Source organism: Triturus cristatus, chromosome 7 (genome assembly GCF_964204655.1).
Source record: "Triturus cristatus chromosome 7, aTriCri1.1, whole genome shotgun sequence".
Classification (NCBI taxonomy): Eukaryota; Metazoa; Chordata; class Amphibia; order Caudata; family Salamandridae; genus Triturus; species Triturus cristatus.
This window is the reverse complement of record NC_140590.1, coordinates 404214109-404233465: the sequence shown is the minus strand read 5'-3', so window position 1 is coordinate 404233465 and position 19357 is coordinate 404214109. Positions and strand designations below refer to the sequence as shown.

The following is a 19357-nucleotide window of genomic DNA, read 5'->3' as shown; positions in this document are numbered from 1 at the left end:
TTTTACTTCCAGTTAAATGTTCCTGCCAGATATTCTTGTGGTATTCTGCTGCTACTATCGCATACATTGTTGGAGCCCCTAGGATTTGTGATTTCCCCAATACATGAGGCTGACCCTGGATCATTTTTCTCGAAAGGGCTGGGTGGGTCCCATAAGTCTCACCTCCTGAAAAGGATTTTCTTTCTGTATTTCCCCATTGGATTTGCAAATTGAATCCACAGAATCTGTTTACATAGTAGAGGTGTGTGAAATGCGTGATCAATCTTTGTTGCCCGTGGGAAAGTAACAATAAGTTTACTATTTCCTCAACTGACTAGCTATCCGGTGTGGACACACTCTTTTAATTGTGATGAGGTTGGTGCCATAATAGGGACTGATTGCACTACAGATGATACCACTCTAGGCTGTATCATAAAAGGATATCAATAACTCCTTCCCTTGTAGCCCACATTCTATTAAGGTGACCGGGAGGCACCAGGTGCAATGCTAACTACCTAGACCACCCTCTTCTGCATTACTTGGTAACTCTCTTACTCGTAATGCCTTCCCCCTCCTGTGGACTGGCCTGTTCTCGAAGTTGCGTTCCTTGTCATCCAGCAAACTAACTTTCCTTTCCAGCAAGAAAGCTTACATAACTATCCATGGATCTTCCATGATAAGAAACCATGTTTTCAGATCTCGGTGGTCCTTGTAGCGGTAACTGTCTTTGTCTCCATCTATGGATAGGGTCATTTTAACTTCAATCTCTAAAAGGCAACTTTCACAGGATGTATGTTTTCTGAAGAAGTATAGATGGTGCCCTTCATCATACTCCAACGCCTTCATTGTAGACCAGTCCTTTGCATTTTCCTGACTTGAATCTGTAGACCACAATGCTGTTATGGAAGGAGGGGGCCACTTGGATGACCTCAAATTATTTTCCCCAGGTATACCACCCAGTTTTAATTCTGGAGCGTTCACCTTATCTTGAAGGTACATACCTTTCCAACTGCAATTGTATCTCGCATACATTTGGTAATTTTTCTTTCCGTCCAGGTCCCTCTTTGAATTTTCAGGATTGTGAGATCCTTACTGGGAAAAAACTGTGCCCATTGCTTTCAGGGCCTCTTCACTGATTTAGGCGAATTCTGTGACTTTTGTCCTACTACTTACTGTACAAGTGTGATTATTCCACCAAGTCATGGGTATACATTCTGTCTTCTTAACAGCTAATCTTTATTTACCTAAGCTTATTTAAAAAATAAACCGCATTCTCTCATAAATATCCATGTCTAAACTTTTGTCCTTCAACAACGCAATTCAAACAAACCCAAAATTTGCGAGATATATATATATATATATATATAATGTTCTAACTTCATCCACGGCTGGATCCTAACGGAAGATCGAAGCCTGTTAATGAAGCCAATTGAACACATTCAAATTAATTCATGAGGTTTTCAAATAATGAACATCCAAACTATGTATGAAACATTTCCCGTATAAAAACAAATTCCCAAATATACTTACCCCATTATTTTCTGTATCTTCTTAGAACACTCTTTAGCTGCACAAAAACAGCTCCGAGCTCCACATAACTTTGCGACTGAATTCCCGTTTGGAAATAAAACATGTTGACCTTCTTTTAATTGTGTTCATCATATAACATGAAGACACCTTGGTCGAGGAGGGCTGAAACTGTTTTGCATCTGTAATATGCTTAGTGAGTTTTGAAAATGAGCATGCTGAAAGTATATGGTTTTATTTATAAATTAATCTGTAAGTCATGGGTATTTCTCATGTTGACCAAGGTAGTGCTAATAAGCTGCTTGCAGGTTAAACAGTAAAGGAAATAATTTTTCGAAATGTATGTTTGATTTTTACTGTTCTGTATGTATAGAAGGCTAACAATTACTCCTTTTCCTTCTGGCAATGGAAGTTTTGACCATGCTAAACTAACTTTCAGCATGCTAAAACATTTCAATAAACATTTGTGTATAGCACATTTATCAAAACATGAGTGCACACACCAGGAATACATGCATGCATATCATTTCCCTATCCTTCCTGTGGTGTTCTTGTAATTTCTGGATCCAGTATGAGAATCAAGATTATTTCGGAGGGAAACAGACCGTCTACCTGTTTATGCCTCAAGTACGGTTGTATGACTGAACAACGCAGGAAATTACATCGCGTGTCTTTACCCTGCATTTTTTACCCCGTATTTTTCTTTAGAACGCTTAGGCTTTTACAATGTATGCCTTTACCACGCATTGTTTATATATTAATTTATGTAATGAATGTATTTGTGGGGGGAGACCCACCGCACCGCCAAAATTACCTTAAATGCGTGGTACAGGCATGCGTTTTTAAAGTATATGCGTTATAAAAACCTGCGTGGTAAATGTACAATGTGGTAAAAGCCACGTTGTAAACGCTGTTTCCTACTAGTATTTGCAACAGGATCATGCAGCAGCAACCAGCTCAGCTAGGGCAGAGCCCACAAAAAAAGCAGCGAGCAGAAAAGATCCAGCAAAGCGAAAAGACAAGGATCATCAAGAAATTAGAAGACCAGATTGCTCCTTTCTTCCCAGTTATAGTCTTCTGCCCCAGCCTTTGAAAGTCCGGGGATATGTTGAAGTAGAGTTTTATCTGGCCGCTTAAAGCAGTACGGTTTCAAAAATTATGTAGTTCAGTGAGGCCTTTTCACTCTTTGGCAAGCATTTCCCCAAATTGGCGATCCCCAACCTTTTCTGAGCAATGAGCAACATTTGCATGTCCGTCATAAACGAAAATATTTGCATACATTGGTTAAACAACTGATGCATGTCTAGAAATGTAGTGAACTTGATATTCATAAATAAAACACATTTACAGAGATTAAACACATTTTGTATGGCCATTTAATGGTAAACTGAATTTTAACGTACAATGTAGTCCTTTAACAGTGATCAAAATCTGATTTAAAGATCAATTTACATGGATCACTTTGATCATTTTCCATGGTGACTTTTAAAGAACATTGGGCCTCTAAATCTGCTGAAAATTGGATGGAGTCAGAGTTGTTTAAAAGGAATCTACCAGCTCTCCCCATATAGATTTGGAAACTTTGTTGTCAGATGATGCAGTATGAAGCACATTAGGACAAACATATTGGCCCACCCTTGTTTTATTTGAAATTCAAATCTACAAAGTGGTTTAGGGGTCTTCTCCTAAAGAACATTTGATAAATGTCATATTAAATTTCATATTTATAGAGGGTTATGCTAGCAACGTTATTTAAAATCTAGTAGGATTAAAAGATCGAATTACATACGTGTTGGCAATTCTCACCAAGGAACATCTAATAAAAAGGCTAATAAATGGTGCATTTTAATATTATTATTTCAGTATTGTTGCTTACAATAGAATAGTCTGCTAAAGATTTCAAACTATGTTGTGCCTGCCACAGGCAGATCTATGTGGCAGACCCGCAGTTGGTTGGTTTGTGGTGCTTGGAGAAAGACAACAACTCTAAGACTTGCGAAGACTGCCACGCCATGCACCCGAAGGCGCGGAGGGCGATACATCAAGCTCCTGTCCCCCTGCAACCCTGCAAAGCTCCGGATCCTGGTTTCGAGGAGAGCCCCAGGACTGTTTGCAGAGCCGCACCCAGTGATAGTCGTCCCGCTCGAAATAGTTGGGTATGTCCCACAAATAAAGGAAGTCAAGGAGGTATTCAACTTCGCCGTGTCTGTCGAAGACTTCTGACGAGGTGCGGGAGCGTTAGCACTCCAGGCCTCGTGCTTCGGTGGAGCCTGAATCGGAGGTCTGCTCCACACTTCTGACTCTTCCGGAGCTGAAGCGACCCTCTCCAAACTTAATGAATTTTGAGGCCGTGCACCTCATATTTGGGTGATCCGGCCCCTCTGGAGCACCTTTCGCTCCACGGACTCGGGAGGAGCCCCCACTGAATCCTTGCCAGCGGGTTCACCCTCGGTCCACATGGCTCCTATGTTGGATCTGCAACAGAGCCGCCAACGAGACTGAGACCACCTTCTGTGCCTGCACCAGTGCTAATGCCTCCGAAGCCCCACGGTGTCGCCATCCCCATCATCCTTCCCAACTCTGACATGGAGCTAAATGGGCATCATCTGCCACTGGTTCTGGCGCTGACCGGAATAATGGTCTCCACATTGGAGTCTGTGCCTTTTTCCCTTTGACAGGCCTGGAGAGGGAGATGATTGGGAGGGGTCTGAGGACTGTTTTGGATACCAGCATCCCCTAGGTTAGAATCAGGACAACTGGTATAAAAAAACTGGGGGCGTTACCAAACACCTCACCTGACACTGGCTTGATCTCTCCTCCTTCCGCGGCTACTGAGGAGGGAGCCTCTTTTTACTTTTGTGTGCATAGGATGGGTGAAGTGTTGGAATCCCAGCTACCCTCAGTGACAGTCGAGATGAACATCTTGACAGGTACTTCAGCTGGCAGTCGCCCCTTCCGAACCTTTACTTCCTTTTAAAGAAGCCATTAATAAATCCTACTTGGGGCCAGGTCCAAGCCCTGCACAGCGGCTCCTGTGCATAGGACAATTGTTCACCGCCATCTTCTTGCTCCAGGGGACCCCAGTTTCCTTAGGCAGCACCTCACCCCGGAGAGCTTGGTGGTGCAAACCTCCACCTGTAGAATAAATCCTAGTGCATTCCCGACCACTCCCACTGGATAGGGACTATTGGGGGCTGGAGACCTTTTGCAAGAGAATGTTCTCTTCTGCCAGCCTTGCACTGCGATTGGTAAATACCGCGTACCTTTCGGGTCGATATTACTGTAAGAAACTGGCTCTATATATACTGCACCAAAGTGAGGTACAGTGTGTATAGAGTCCAAGGGTCTCCAGAGGTTTGGCAGAGGTTAAAGTTAGATAGAACCTTACTCTCTAAAGTGGTAGCTTGGTCGAGCAGTAAGGCAGTATCAGAGGACAGCATTGGATGTACACACTCAGTCAGCAAATGAATTCACACACTCGAACTGAACTCTAGGCCAATTGTTTTTATATAAAAAAATAGTGTTTTATTTCTAGAACCAAGCGAGCCTGGTACAGGTAAGCATATAAATACTTTGCAGTAGTAAATTACTTGTATGAACACAGTTCAAAATTGCAATATAACTTGTACTGATTTTGGTTACAGTTTAAGTAAGCAGTTTGCAACACATTGCAGGTATGGTGCATTCGAATGAATGGGCTTTTTAAGTAAAATGCAGTTAATTACTTTTCAGATTACTTTTACTAACACAGGGCTGGATCCTAGATTCAGCCCTGGGACATTTCCTGAAAACAGGTGAGTAAATGTGTTTTAGTGAGAGGTACGATTTTTTTATTTTTATTTTTTTATTTTTTTTTATTTTTTGGAAAACCTTTATTGATATTTCAATCAATTACACGTATGGGCCTACAACCCCCGGGGCCGGCCGCTAAACAGTCAGAATAACAGAAAGCAATTGTATCACAGTCAGCACCTCGGGGAACAGAATCTCCACGCTAACATACTCTCAGTCTCTGAACGGCCCAAGTAGGAGACCAGGATAATAAAGGTTTACATTTTATAATAGAGGAGGATGGAAGGATCAGGTGCCAAACAGTTTCCCAGCAGCGAAAAATGGCAGGCAGAACGATGAACGTAAACAATAAACAGCAGTCTATCTAAGCAATGGCGCTGAAACAGGAAGTTCAGGATGTGGAGGAATATCACGGCCACTTGCGCCTGCAACCCCCTGCCCTAAGACCCAGGAAACACCACGGAAATTATGGCACACAGGAAACAGCAGCGATTATCAACTAAGGAGTTCTACCATGCTGATCCCAGAAAAAGACAAAGAAGAATAAAAGAAGAAAAGGAGGCCATGGGAAAAAGGGGTTAAAGACTAAAGACTCCACTCCCCCAACCCCCCACCCTGCACCTCTGCAGATGAGTACGGCCCCCCCCCCCCAGCAGTGTGCCTGTCGCCCCGGAGTCAGACCCGAAATATAGAAGAAACCGAGAAAAAGGAATAGGAAAAGAACCCCCACCGGACGGGGGGGTAGAGAGAGTATTAATAAACTGGAGGAGGGCCTGCAAAACATGCCCCCGGCTTCTCCCTCCCGCACCATATATTTCCCCGCAAAGCATACAATAAACACAGGATCGACCCTGTCAAAGAAGTAAGGAGCATTACGCACTTAGTACACTAACAGTTCTGCCGTGAGAGCACGCAACCCCCGAGCCCGCCCGCCTATTAGATGACCACGTCTGAAGGATCATCCTTATCCTTGGCCACTCTTTGCAAATCTACCCATGCATACCCATCGACCCAGTGCCAAGTCCAATGTTACAAGGAAGAGGAGCGTCCAATAAAGGTCAGGAAGCGACACACACAGGTAGGGTAGAAGGCTCTGAAGATCGACACAGTCAGCTCTATGGAGGGTCGTCTTTCCCAGTGGTGCCCCAGGATTTACACTGCACACCAGGTCCAGGAAGGCGGAATCAGCCAGAGCAGGCGACCGTTGCTTGGATATTGCCTGAGTCGCCGGAAGCCGCGCACGGGACAAGGCCACCACCCCCCACTCAGGTCCAAAACCTCCGGAACCGTCCAGGTCCACAGCCAGCTGAGCGCACGTTAGCATACTGTCCGGAGTGTCCAGTTGTGCACTATTCACCGGGGCGGCCACGACACTGTCCTCCCGTGTGCAGTGTAGGAAGTCCCAGCGTACCTGGGGACAGGCAGGCCGCAACTGTTCCGACGCTGTTGTCACTCCATCGAGCTTACTCCCCAACACCCAGGCGCCGTGGATCAAGGTGGAATGAAGGGCACCGAGAGCTTCGAAAAGGTCACCGTACCCCAGTACAGCTACCGGCGCTCGCTCCGCTACGCTCCTCAGAGTCGCACCCTCCCAAGCTTGCTGCGACCCAGTGCACAGGATGGTGGACCTCGTCCTTCCAAAATGGCCGCTGGGTAGGTCCAACCCAGTTTGGGACCGGGACTCAGGCACGAGCGCCTCGGGTTCCATGTCACTGGAAACAGGGTTCCGGGGGCAGGCAAATAATGTGTCCGGTGTGTGGTCACGGGCCACTGTCAGCCCCACCACGGACCAGCGCCCGCAAAAATCCGGGAGCAGCCCGCAGGAATCGGGGCGAGTTACGGGCGGCGTCCGGGCAGCTCACCAGCGAAGGCTGAGGCAATCACCGGAGAGTCTTGGAGTTGCCACCTCGGGCATGCACTCGTTCCGCCACGCTTAGTGGTAGGAGCGACCACGGCGAAATGTAGGCCGATATTCGCACCGCTCCGGTAGTCCGACTCCACCCAGTCACCAATGGCCGCTGTTGTTGAACTGCCGCCCGGCCATGGTGTCCACTCGAGGTCCCGGTTCCAGGGTTGCACAGGCCGCAAACTTCAGACGGACATTTCTCCGGCGGTACCGCTGCCAAAAACTTCGGGGTCACACTATCGGTTGCCGCTCTCGTTCACCAACACGGGCAGCTAGCGCAGGCTAAGGATCTCATGCAGGATATCTGTGCGGGGTGCGGAGGTTCACGGAGCCGGGAGCCTACGCTGCCGTCCCGGTCGCCATCTTGGCTCCTCCCTTGAGAGGTACGATTTTTAAAGAATATTATTGCATTTCAAAAGTTAACGCTCAAACTTTTTCACGTACAATCACCAATGTTATCCTATGGGAGGAAATTCACTTAGCAGGTAAGTTATGTTAACAATACTTTTTCTTACTCAGTGCTGGATACCTAGATTCAGCACTGGGACATTTCCTGTAAACAGTTGAGAAAATGAGTTTTGGTTATTCGGCTGATTTTTAAGGAATTTTTTGTAATTTTCTAAAGTCAACACTTAGAAATTTTTGGGAGTAAACAACGTGTCAATGTTATTCTATGAGGAAAAGAGGTTATCTAGGTAGGTAATCTGTCTTTTGAGTTAGGGTTCTGGGGTAAGACTCGGGGGTCTCCCAGGGTCAGTGATGCACTGTTGTTGCACCCCCAGTGGCACTAGGGCGGCTGGTTGCGGAGTGTTGAGGCCCAGTGTTATCCTATGGAGGATAGGGGACTCCGGTTGGTGGCTGCTGGCAGCAAAGCTCCTAGGGTTAAGCTCAGGGCAAGCTGGGGGCCAAGTTAGCACCAAAGGGGCACACTCAGCGGCACTAGGGCGGCCGGGTGCAGGGTGCTGTTTTGAGGTCGGGTGCCTGTTGCAATGAAAAGAAGTTATCAATATGGTAGATCCAAGTAGATGTTTATTAGTTGATTATAAGATGGTAGTTACATAGTAGATGAGTTAGATCAGGTTGGTATATGGTCCCACCAGGAACTGCATCTCTGCTGCTCAGCCCCTCTCTCCAACTGTCATACCTCCCAGTCAGCCAGGCACACCAACATTCCGTAAGGTCCTCAGGCATTCCATCATTCCATTCACATACACAAACATACTGGCTAAGCAGCAAGAACCTTAGATATAACACATCCTCCTTCTTTACGAAATCAAAAGACAAATAGAAACAAGCCTAAATGAGAGTATCACCAAAATGCAGAAGACTTGTTAAAACATTGCATTCAACATATACATCTTAAGTGAAGAAATGATGTATAATAACAAAAGCTAGTGAGAAAGTGAAATGAAAGAAGATATATAGAAAAGAAATAAGAGCAAAGGAGAATATAAGAATTCTACACAGCACCCATCCCCTTTCCTTGGAAAAATAACCTCAAGAAAAATACAAATACAGAGAATTAGAAAAAGCAAGAATGGAAAATACGATACAAAGAATTCAGGAAAAGAAAGAAATTCACATGGAAAGAAGATTTCACCTTGAAAATGAGAATAGGACAAAACCTATCCTCCAAATTAGCATATTAAATTAAATACAATTGTGTATTCAATTCTTTAACAATTTCAACACCGCACATTGTGCATTCAACATTTCAATATTTCGACAATTTCAACTCCGCACATTGTGCATTCAATATTACAATACTTCGACAATTTCAATATTTAGACAACTTCAACTTCTCCTTAAATATTGGGATCACTGCCCATTAACCATTTCAATATAAAGTATGGGTACACTGCCCATTACATATAATTAAATAAAATGTGGGTACACTGCCCATTGGGCATTAATCACTGATAGATAACTACAAACTTGTGGAATTATAACACTGAGGACAACCCTCAACTTTACACTCACTAATCAAGCTTGGCACACATGTAGCCTCTGCCCTATATTGACACTAAAAGGGCATCCCTAGACTAAGGGTACTGTAACCGTGCAATGAGCGTAAACTGAACCACATCCCTGAAACTAAAGATAAACCTGTGATTACCTGGAACACAAATACTGTATAATATCACATTCCAAATAACATCACATACATTTTGCTAATACTTAAAATGCAAAACATTTCAAAACTGTATGTCACACCGGTGAGCGATCTCTCACCCGAACACATTTACGCCGTTAATGTTGTAAAGTCTCCAACTCTCCACACAGTAATATTCAGTCCCAATGTCTCGAAACAGAAACAAACTCTTTAAATTTTAGTTTTCCCAAGTTCACGTGAAGCGGGAACAAGACTCTGCATCCAGATAATTTATCCAAACTTCCACTCACCGCCGATGTAAACGACAATCTCTGTCCACTGAAAAATAATCCAAACGGCTCGCTCACACCAGTTGCAAACAACCAACTTGCTGATCTTCCTGCTTCATAAAACTTTATTGAAAATGAAACGCTCATGGGGAAAAAAAACTTGGTTGGCAAATTACCGTTTGCAAAATAACGTGGTTGGCAGAACAAGAGCTCGCGTCACCAATGACAATTACGTGGTTGGCACATACTACAAGTTCATCTCTCAAAATGGCGGAACGTTTTTTCCCGCAGCGTCGAGTGGCTCACGGCGAGGACGTGCTCCTCTGCTTTCCGTGAGCAGCGTAAAGTGCAAGACAGAGCGTGATCCATTATGTTTCCTCGCGACACCACGATATACAGGTAAGTGGCGCATGGAAGCCTCGCGATGAATTTAAACTTGCAGGCGCGCTCTAAGACGTTGAACACCAAACTGTTTTAAATGTTTGGCGTTGCGCGCGAATTACTGCAAATTAATTATAGTCCAAGTTATTCCTTAAATACATTCCCACACAAATATCGCCGCAAAACTCACAGATGATGAAAATCGTGGTTGGCTGCACCCTTCAGAAAAATCACGAAAAATATCTTCCAAGTAAGCACTACTGACACTCCTAGAGAACGAGTGTAAGCATACTCTTTTAGCCTATGCTGCGTAGTAAAAACTTTCAAATGCTTTAGAAAATCCATGTTCCACACGAGTAAATACCTTGAAAGTCATAAATATCTATTAACGATGGTTTACAAACCACAGGATGCTTGTAGTTTACTTGTTGTTGATGGTGTGTCCCTCCAGCATAAATCAAATAACAATTTCTTAACTGCTTACGTGAATTTCATTCAGGAGTGTGAAGCACCCAAAGTAGGCTGTCCGGTTGATGGAGGACACTGGTGGGACAAAATTGGGTGGTGTTCTCCTCGTTTTCAAGTTTAAGTTCTTTCAAAATTTCTGTATAATTAGTCTTTGCTTGTAAATTCCAAATCTTCAACTCAGGTAGGCAGGAAACCAGTACACGCAGGTTTTTTTTATCCAGATCGTCGCCAATGTTGCAATGAAAAGAAGTTATCAATATGGTAGATCCAAGTAGATGTTTATTAGTTGATTATAAGATGGTAGTTACATAGTAGATGAGTTAGATCAGGTTGGTATATGGTCCCACCAGGAACTGCATCTCTGCTGCTCAGCCCCTCTCTCCAACTGTCATACCTCCCAGTCAGCCAGGCACACCAACATTCCGTAAGGTCCTCAGGCATTCCATCATTCCATTCACATACACAAACATACTGGCTAAGCAGCAAGAACCTTAGATATAACAGTGCCCTACTGATTTCAGTGGAGATTCTCCGGGACAAAAACACTGCAGGCTCGGGGACGAGGATCTTCCAGGAGTGCCCACCACTTCGAGGGGTAAGTTGGGATGTAGAGGGTTGGTTAGGCACCGCTGGGTTGGGGAATCAAGGCCGTGGGGCGTCGGGTGCAGGGGTGCCTTGGGACGTCGGATTTTCTTACTCGCTCTGGTCGCGGTAGGGGGGGTCCTCTGGATTGAGGCTGCAGGCATCGTCAGGAGGCTTGAGGCAGGTCAGAGGTCGCTGGATCTCGGGTCAGGATCTCAGGGGGGACCTCCTTGTGGTATTTGTCCACTCGAGCTCAGGCCGGATTTAGCGGGTGCGGGATTTGCGGTTCCTAGCTGGCATCAGAAGCTGCAGTTCAAACACGTCCGGTGTTCATGGGAGAAACCACTTGGAAAGTGAAGGTAGGTAGGTCCTCCAGGGCTTTTGAGGTTGCTGTCCGCTGGACACGCCGGGGGTTTGCAGGAGCAGGTTCGAGGGGAGTCAGGCCGGTAGGGCTGGGGCCAAATCAGTGGGCGTCGTCCTCTTGTTAGCTCTGCACGGCTCCTTGTCCTTCTTCTCTTGTTTTTCTTGTGGTTGCTGGATCTGAGGAAGGAAGGTTCAGGGTGCCCCTAAATACTAAATTTAGGGGCGTTACAGGTAGGTAGAGGGCAAGGACCAATGGGCCCCTTCCCTGGGGTGGGTACACCCCCTATTCTGCCACTCTCCAATGGGAGGGGGGGGGAGGAGCCTGTCCCTGGTTGGCTGTGTCCCCCCCCCCCCCTCCTCAAGATGGCGGGGACTCGAGGTTGTGCTTCACCTCGCCTCCCCCACCTTAGGGTTGGAGTTGGCAGAGGTGGGCACACCTCTCTTCCTCACTTGTTTTTCCCACCGGTTCTCCCTCCCAAAGTGGGGGGGCGGGTAGAACCAGTGGGGACCAGTTGCTGGAAGCAGCAAATGGTCTGGAGAGGCTCACAAAGGCGGCATGCCTTTGAAGCTTCTCCTTCGTGAACTTTGCCCATCCTGGGGGAGGAGGCTTGGCACCTCGTCCCAGGATGTGCATTGTTTCAGGCCCCCCAAGAGCAGCAAGCTCTCGACCCAGGGATCCAGAAACATGTCTGGTGGTGGCAGCCTGCGCAGCCACTCAGTCAGGTCACCGGAAGTTGGTAGAGTTTCAGGGGGCATCTGCAAGATGCCCTCTGTCGTGCATTTTACTTAAATCCCACACTGGCATCAGTGTGGGTTTAATGTGCTAAGAAGTTTGATACCAAACTTCCCAGTCTTCAGTGTAGCCATCATAGCGCTGTGGAGTTCGTAATGACAAACTCCCAGCACCATATACTCTTAATGGCAACACTGCACTTTCAGGGCTCAGGAATGGACTTGGGCACTGTAGGGGTGCAGGGCTCATGCACCTGTACCCTCACCACTGGCATAGTGCACCCAGCTAGAGGAGTGTCTGATATATGCCAGGGCAGTGGTTTGTGGGCATGGAACACAGGGATGTGTGCCATGTTGACTTTGTTTTGTTCTGCACTGAGACACGCAGCCTGCAAAGGCTGTGTGTGAGTGTCTGGTTACAGGACCTCTATGGGTGGCACAATAAGTGCTGCAGCCCTTAGAGGCCTTCTCTGGTCACAGTGCCCTGGGTACCGGTGGTACCATTTACCAGGGGCTAACATGTGGACAGAGAAGCCAATTGGGTTTAGGCTTCAATGTAGTTTTAGGGAAGAAACACAGGCCCTGGGCACCTGATTGGCAGGAGCCCAGGGCACACCCAGTCAAAGCACATCAGCAATTCAGCAAAAACATGGGGGCATACCATGCAAGAAAGAGGGCACTTTTGCACAGTTACCACATAATTTGGGATTCTGTAGTGCAAGTGCTGCCAATGGTCTCGGAAGAGGCCGAGTCATACTCTCCCAAGCTATTGCTGATGGGAGAGACGCAGCAAAGTTCGCCATATAAGGTGAGCTGAACATGACTGGCTCGTTAGATTTCATCGTTAGTGGCCTTGCAGTGCCATGCCTGGCTGAGAACCACTGACTTTTCAAAGGATGTACAAGCCCTGCTTATGAACCTGTCCTTTGATGGCTCTCATCTTTAAGGAGAGAAGGAAGACTGAGCGCTGGAGCACTTTAAGCACATCAGAGCTACGACCAGGTCCTTTGGCTTGTCTATGGCCCCTGTCAGTCCGCCTTCTGCACAATTTATGGCCATGGAAGGGGGCTCCAACCACATCCATAACCTACCCACCACCAAGGCCAACAGGCTTCCCAGCCTTTTCGTAGCTGAGAATGCGTGTCCTATAGACCACGTGGGTCAGGTAGCCAGAGGTTGGGCCAGCCACCCTCCCCCACACAAGCCACAGCTTCCAAACCACTTCAGCTTGCCCAAAAAATCCGGAACGACTGGCCCCAAGTCATCACAGTACCTTTTCAAGAGATTCTTCTTTTGTCGCAGCAACAGGGGAGGGTTCTGCACCCGAACCTGTGCAACCTTCACTTTCATGCGTGGAGATTAGGCTGTGACAGTTGACTGCTTTTCACCTTGCTCTCAAAGTCTTTGATGTTATTCTGGCAGCCAGGTGTCCCTCCACCTAGTCGATAAATGCCTGCTGTTGGGCTAATTTTGTAACATGTTGGGCTTCTAACAACATTGACCCTCTTTCTGCTCCTCTCTCCAAGATTTCTCTGTTGGCTTTATCTTTGGCTCAGTATGGCTTTGCTCTGGGCACGTGTAAAGGTTATCTGTTAGCCATTTCTGCATAATTGCGGTTACCGGACCAAACTTTTTAATTCACACCATCTGTTGTGGCTAGGTTTTTTTAAAGGCTTGCATCACATATCGCCCCCCCCCCCAAACCCCCCCACCCCCCTAGTACATTCAGCATTCCCCAGAGGGGTCTAAATCTTGTTCTAACCTTCTACTGTGTGCACATTTAAGTCTATGCACAATTGTCCTCTTCGACTATTCACCATCAAAACTTCCTTTCTAGTGGCCTTTACTTCAGCCAGGTGGGGTCAGCTAATTGTAGCAACCCTCCGCATTCTCTCCTTAAAGCACCTTCTATCCACCCAGACTCGTGCCTCTATCCTTCCGAAGGTTGTAGCACCTTTCCATGTAGGCCAGAACATCACCCTGCATACCCTGCATACCTTATTTGCTCCACCTCAACCCACTTCTTCGAAGTGTCAATTTCTGCAATCTTTAAATATTCTTTAAAAATCGTGTAATATCTGAAAACGTAATTACTTGCCTGTTTTGGATAAAGGTCCCAGTACTGAGTCTAGGTACCCAGTACTGGATTACAAAAGTAACGAGAACGTACTATACCTGCAACCTGAATTTTCTTCCATAGGGAATCATTGACTGTTTTCTATGAAATATTTTTTAAGTGTCAACTTTTAAAATAGCTAAATATTGTCTAAAAATCACTTGATTCTAAGTACTGACCCAGGACTGAATCTAGGATCCAGTCCTGGAATTCCAAAAGTAATCCTACAAGTAATCTGTTGCAAATAACCTGAAACTTCCATTGAGCTCAATGCATTATTGTGTTTAAAATAGTGTTGCCTATTGCAACCACTTGTAACTATTTACAAAAGTCAATTGCATATTGCAAAAGTATTTATATAAAGCATCTCATTCCGAGAAAGTAGATTTTAAATGCCAATTGCTGGTTCTAAAATAAAACAAGTATATATTTTTCATATATAAACCATTGGTCTAGAGTTCAGTTATTGAGTGTGTGAGACCATTTGCTGACTGAGTGTGTACAACAAATGCTTTACACTGTCCTGTGATACTGCCTTACTGCTCGACCAAGCTACCACTTTAGAGAGTAAGGATATATCTAACTTTAGCCTCTGCTAAACCCTTGGGGACTGTGGACTCTGTACACCCTGTACCTATTAGGGAACAGTATGTTCGAGGCATGTGGGCTGCTGAATTCATATCTGTGCATAGATCGCCGCCTAGTGTTGGGTCCGGATGATTGCACATTGTTCTCCTGGAAGAGTCTTCGAAGTATCACGAGATAGGTGACTCCTCCCCTGGACTACAGTGCGCATGGGCATCCTCTCCATCCTCCGATTGTTTTTTTCCGCCATTGGGTTCGGATGTGCTTATCTTAGCTCAAGTTAGGAAAACTATATTTAGACTTAGTCTCTATCGTTTGCGTTCGGTATCAATAACTTTCTTCTTTCACCTCATCGGATCGAGTTCGGACCGAACTTCAATCGACGATCGAACATGGAATCGAGGACTCCCTTCAAGAGAAGTCCTCTATGTCACGCCAAATATCCCCACATCGACGTCCACCCGGTGTGTAACAAATGTTTGTCACCGGATCACGATGAATCCAAGTGTATGGCCTGCGCCCGATTCCGGTTAAAGAAGACACTTCGGAATCGACGTGCAGCTCGCTTGGAGGCCAACAAATCGGCGCCTACCCCGGTAAACATATTCGGGACCGAGGATGAAGATGTCGAGAGCGTCGAGGAAGTGGAATCTGATTCTGCTTCGCAACCTGACTCCGACTATGAAGCCGAAGACGAGGGGATATTCCAGGACGAAGAAGTCGTCGACGAGGTAGGAGACGACACTGGGGCCCTTGGGGCCGAAGAAGATAGCTCAGGCGAGGAGCTAGGCCAATCCGTCAATACGGAGGCCCAGGGTCAGAATGTCCATATGGCTCGGGTCGCGGGGTCGCCTACGGGCCTCACCCAAGACCAGTCACTGCGTTCTACAGCCCCGCCTCCGGGCTCGGCTTCGAACATTTCCAACGAGCCGGAACTTTGTAAAACCTCTTGAGTCGATCCCTCAAAATCGAAACTGAAAGCTGCACAGGTGAAACCGAAACTAAAAGTGCAACTCGTCCTCGTCGGATCGAAGGCTTCTAACCCTTCACATCCGCAAACACAAAAGGACGTAGGAACCAAACAGCCTAAAGGCACTGTCGTGCCGAAGAAACACACAGGGTTTTCGGCGCCGAGAAACACAAAAAGGCCCTCGGTCCCTCGAAGCCGCAGATGGCTTTAACAACCAAAGTTGGGGCGCGAACGCCTACAGCCCAGATGACCGATCGTGCATCGACTGCAAAGGGTGCCAACGGTGCGAGGATCCCCACTCCACAGGGCGTCGACCCGAAAATTCGAATCGAAAAGCCTAAGTCGGGAAAGGGACCTGGGACGGCTTCCAAGCCAGTCCCCGAAGAGCACGTCGGTTCCAGTGCCCCTTCGCCATCCCTGGTGAAGCAGGTGTCTGAGTCCCTGACGCGCATCAGGGAACGGGACACACCCGACCCAAAACAGGGCCCCGAGCCGAAGAAGGTCGCGAAGGCTACATCGACGCCGGCGCCGATCACTTTTGGATTGCCGCCGTCGGGGACACCTAAAATGTTCGCACTCCGGAAGGGCTTCGCACCCGCAAAACCTGCACCTGCAGATCCACCTGTCGACGACTCACAGGAGCGGGTCATCGACCTCGAAACCGGTAAACTGGTGTTTCGGAAGAGAAAAATTGTCCCGGTGAACACTTTGGAGTCCTATAAAATCCCGCTCAAGAAGAAAATGGATTCCGGCTCCACTCCACTGCCTGTGGAACCTTATCAAACTTATACCCACCACACACTGATTTTTCTCCAACACCTTCGGAGACGGATGCAGGTGACACCTATTATGAGGATACCTCTTATCCTCTACATCATGACCAGGATGAACCACAGGACCAGGATCACTCATGGGGAGACCCAAATGACCCAGGTGACATCCACAATGCTCCTGACACCCCTATCTACAATATAAAACCATCCCCTGCTGAGGACACTGCTGCTTTTAACGCCCTCATTGAACGGGCGGCTGACAATCACGGGGTTGAACTTCATTCAGACTCTGTTGAAGAGGATTTCTTAGTGGACAAGTTCTCCACGTCAGAAAAAACGGTTAAGACACTACCAATGCTAAAAGGCGTTCTTAAACATGCTAAGGACATCTTTAAGGAGCCAACAAGAACACGAGTGTTAAACCCCAGGATTGAAAAAAAGTATAGACCAGCCCCAGGAGACCCTACGTACATTAAGGGTCAATTGCCATTGGACTCCCTGGTTGTTTCTAACGCCCGCAAACGAGCGAACTCTCAAACTACTGGTGATGCTCCTCCTCCGGACAAAGAGTCCAAGGTGTTCGAAAACTCTGGGAAACGGGTGGCAGCTCAAGCATCAAACATCTGGCGCATTGCCAACACCCAGGCACTTCTAGCCAGATACAGCAGGTCTCACTACGATACCCTGGAACCCCTAATACAACACCTACCAGATGAGTACAAGGAGGGGGCGGAGCTCCTCATTAGAGAGGGGCAACTCGTTACCAATGCGTCCATCAAATGCGCACTGGATGTGCTGGGGGCTTATGTTGACAACAATCTATTAAGTGTACGTTGCAATGAGAAGTGTTATTTTGTTTTTGTTACTCAAAATGCCTTTAAAAATAATTAAAAAAAAAAAACAACAAAAAAAAAATGCGCACTGGATGCAGCAGACACAGCAGCCAGGGCCATCAACACTAGTGTGATGTTACGGAGACATGCATGGTTAAGAATATCGGGCTTTAAACCAGACATTCAAACAAATATCTTGCATCAGCCAGTCAACCCAGACTTCTTATTTGGCCCTGAAGTTGACACCACACTCAAAGATTAAAAAAGACACTGAGACTGCTAAATCTATGGGGGCTCTACAATTCCAGCAGTTTCGTAGTGGCTCCTTTCGTCGCCCCAGAAGTTCAGGAGCAGCTAGAGGTCAGGGCTCCCAGCAGCAGTACAATAAAGGAGGGTCACAAACTCCTTATAATAAAAATAATAGGGGTGGATACCGTGGCTCCAGCACCAAGGGCAGGGGCAGAGGAAACAACAATACCAGATCCTCTGCCAATAACAAACAGTGACATCTTGTCACTGCCCCCCGTCCACATAACACCGGTCGGGGGGAGATTACAACAGTTCCTGCCAGTCTAAAGTTCCATCACCACAGACAGGTGGGTCTTAGACTTTGTCCAGTACGGTTATTGTCTAGAATTAACATCCATTCCACCCAACATACCACCAAGACGATGTCCTATGTCCGTAGAGCACTTGACATTATTGCAGCAGGAAGTACTGAGCATGCTGCAAAAAGGAGCCATAGAGCCCGTGCCTATCCAACAGCACGGTTTAGGGGTGTACTCTCTGTACTTCTTAATCCCCAAAAAGGTCGGTTCTCTCAGGCCTATACTGGACCTAAGACCTCTCAACATGTATATTCTGTCGGAACATTTTCATATGATCACCCTCCAGCAGGTTCTGCCGTTACTCAGTCAGGGAGACTTCCTAGCAACACTAGATTTAAAGGATGCGTATTTCCACGTTCCCATAACCCATCCCACAGAAAATATCTCAGGTTCACTATTCAAAATCAACATTATCAGTTCAAGGTACTCCCTTTCGGAGTAACGACAGCTCCCAGGGTCTTTACCAAGTGCCTAGCGACGGTGGCTGCTCACTTGCGAATACAACGTATTCACATCTTCCCTTACCTGGACGACTGGCTTGTTCAGGCAAAGTCAGCCCAGCAATGCGCCAGCCACATGTCCCACACCATTCACTTTCTTCACAGTCTGGGATTCTCCCTAAATTATCCCAAATCACACCTTCAACCAGCCCACGTACAACAGTACCTAGGCGCGACCATAGACACTCTGGCAGCCAAAGCTCAGCCAACCTTAGTGAGGATCAACAGCATACAACTGCTTATAGCAAAGTTCAGACCTCAACACTCCCTTCCAGCCCGAGTGTTCATGCAGTTGATAGGCATGATGGCCTCCTGCATCTTCATAGTCCCGCACGTGAGACTACATATGCGCCCACTTCAAGAGTGCTTAGCACGTCAATGGAATCAGGCTCAAGGACAGTTAAAAGACCTAGTGTTGGTGAGCGGTCGGGCATACAAAACTCTGCATTGGTGGAATCCACAAAACCTTTGCAAGGGCCGACCGTTCCAAGAGCCTGTTCCACAAATAATACTAACGGCGGACGCGTCTCTCCAGGGATGGGGAGCTCATGTACTCAATTATACAGTGCAGGGACTATGGACGACACAGCAGAAAAAGATGCACATCAACATTCTGGAACTGATGGCAATCTTCCTAGCCATGAAGGCGTTCAAAGTACACTTGTGCAACAAAGTCGTGTTGATCCGGACGGACAACATGACTGTCATGTACTACATTCAGAAGCAGGGAGGAACACACTCTCCGCAGTTGTCTCATCTGGCTCAGAGCATGTGGAAGTGGGCCATTCAGAGGAACATCTTCCTCATGGCGGAACACCTCCCGGGCAAAGACAACCAGATAGCAGATCTGCTCAGCAGAC

General features: G+C 46.8%; 1 protein-coding gene across 6 annotated transcripts in view; it reads left to right on the top strand.

Annotated features, from left to right (window-relative positions):
- CHMP2A (charged multivesicular body protein 2A) overlaps nucleotides 1–19357 on the top strand; it is a 310318-nt gene that overhangs the window by 209918 nt on the left and 81043 nt on the right. The window lies entirely within an intron of this gene.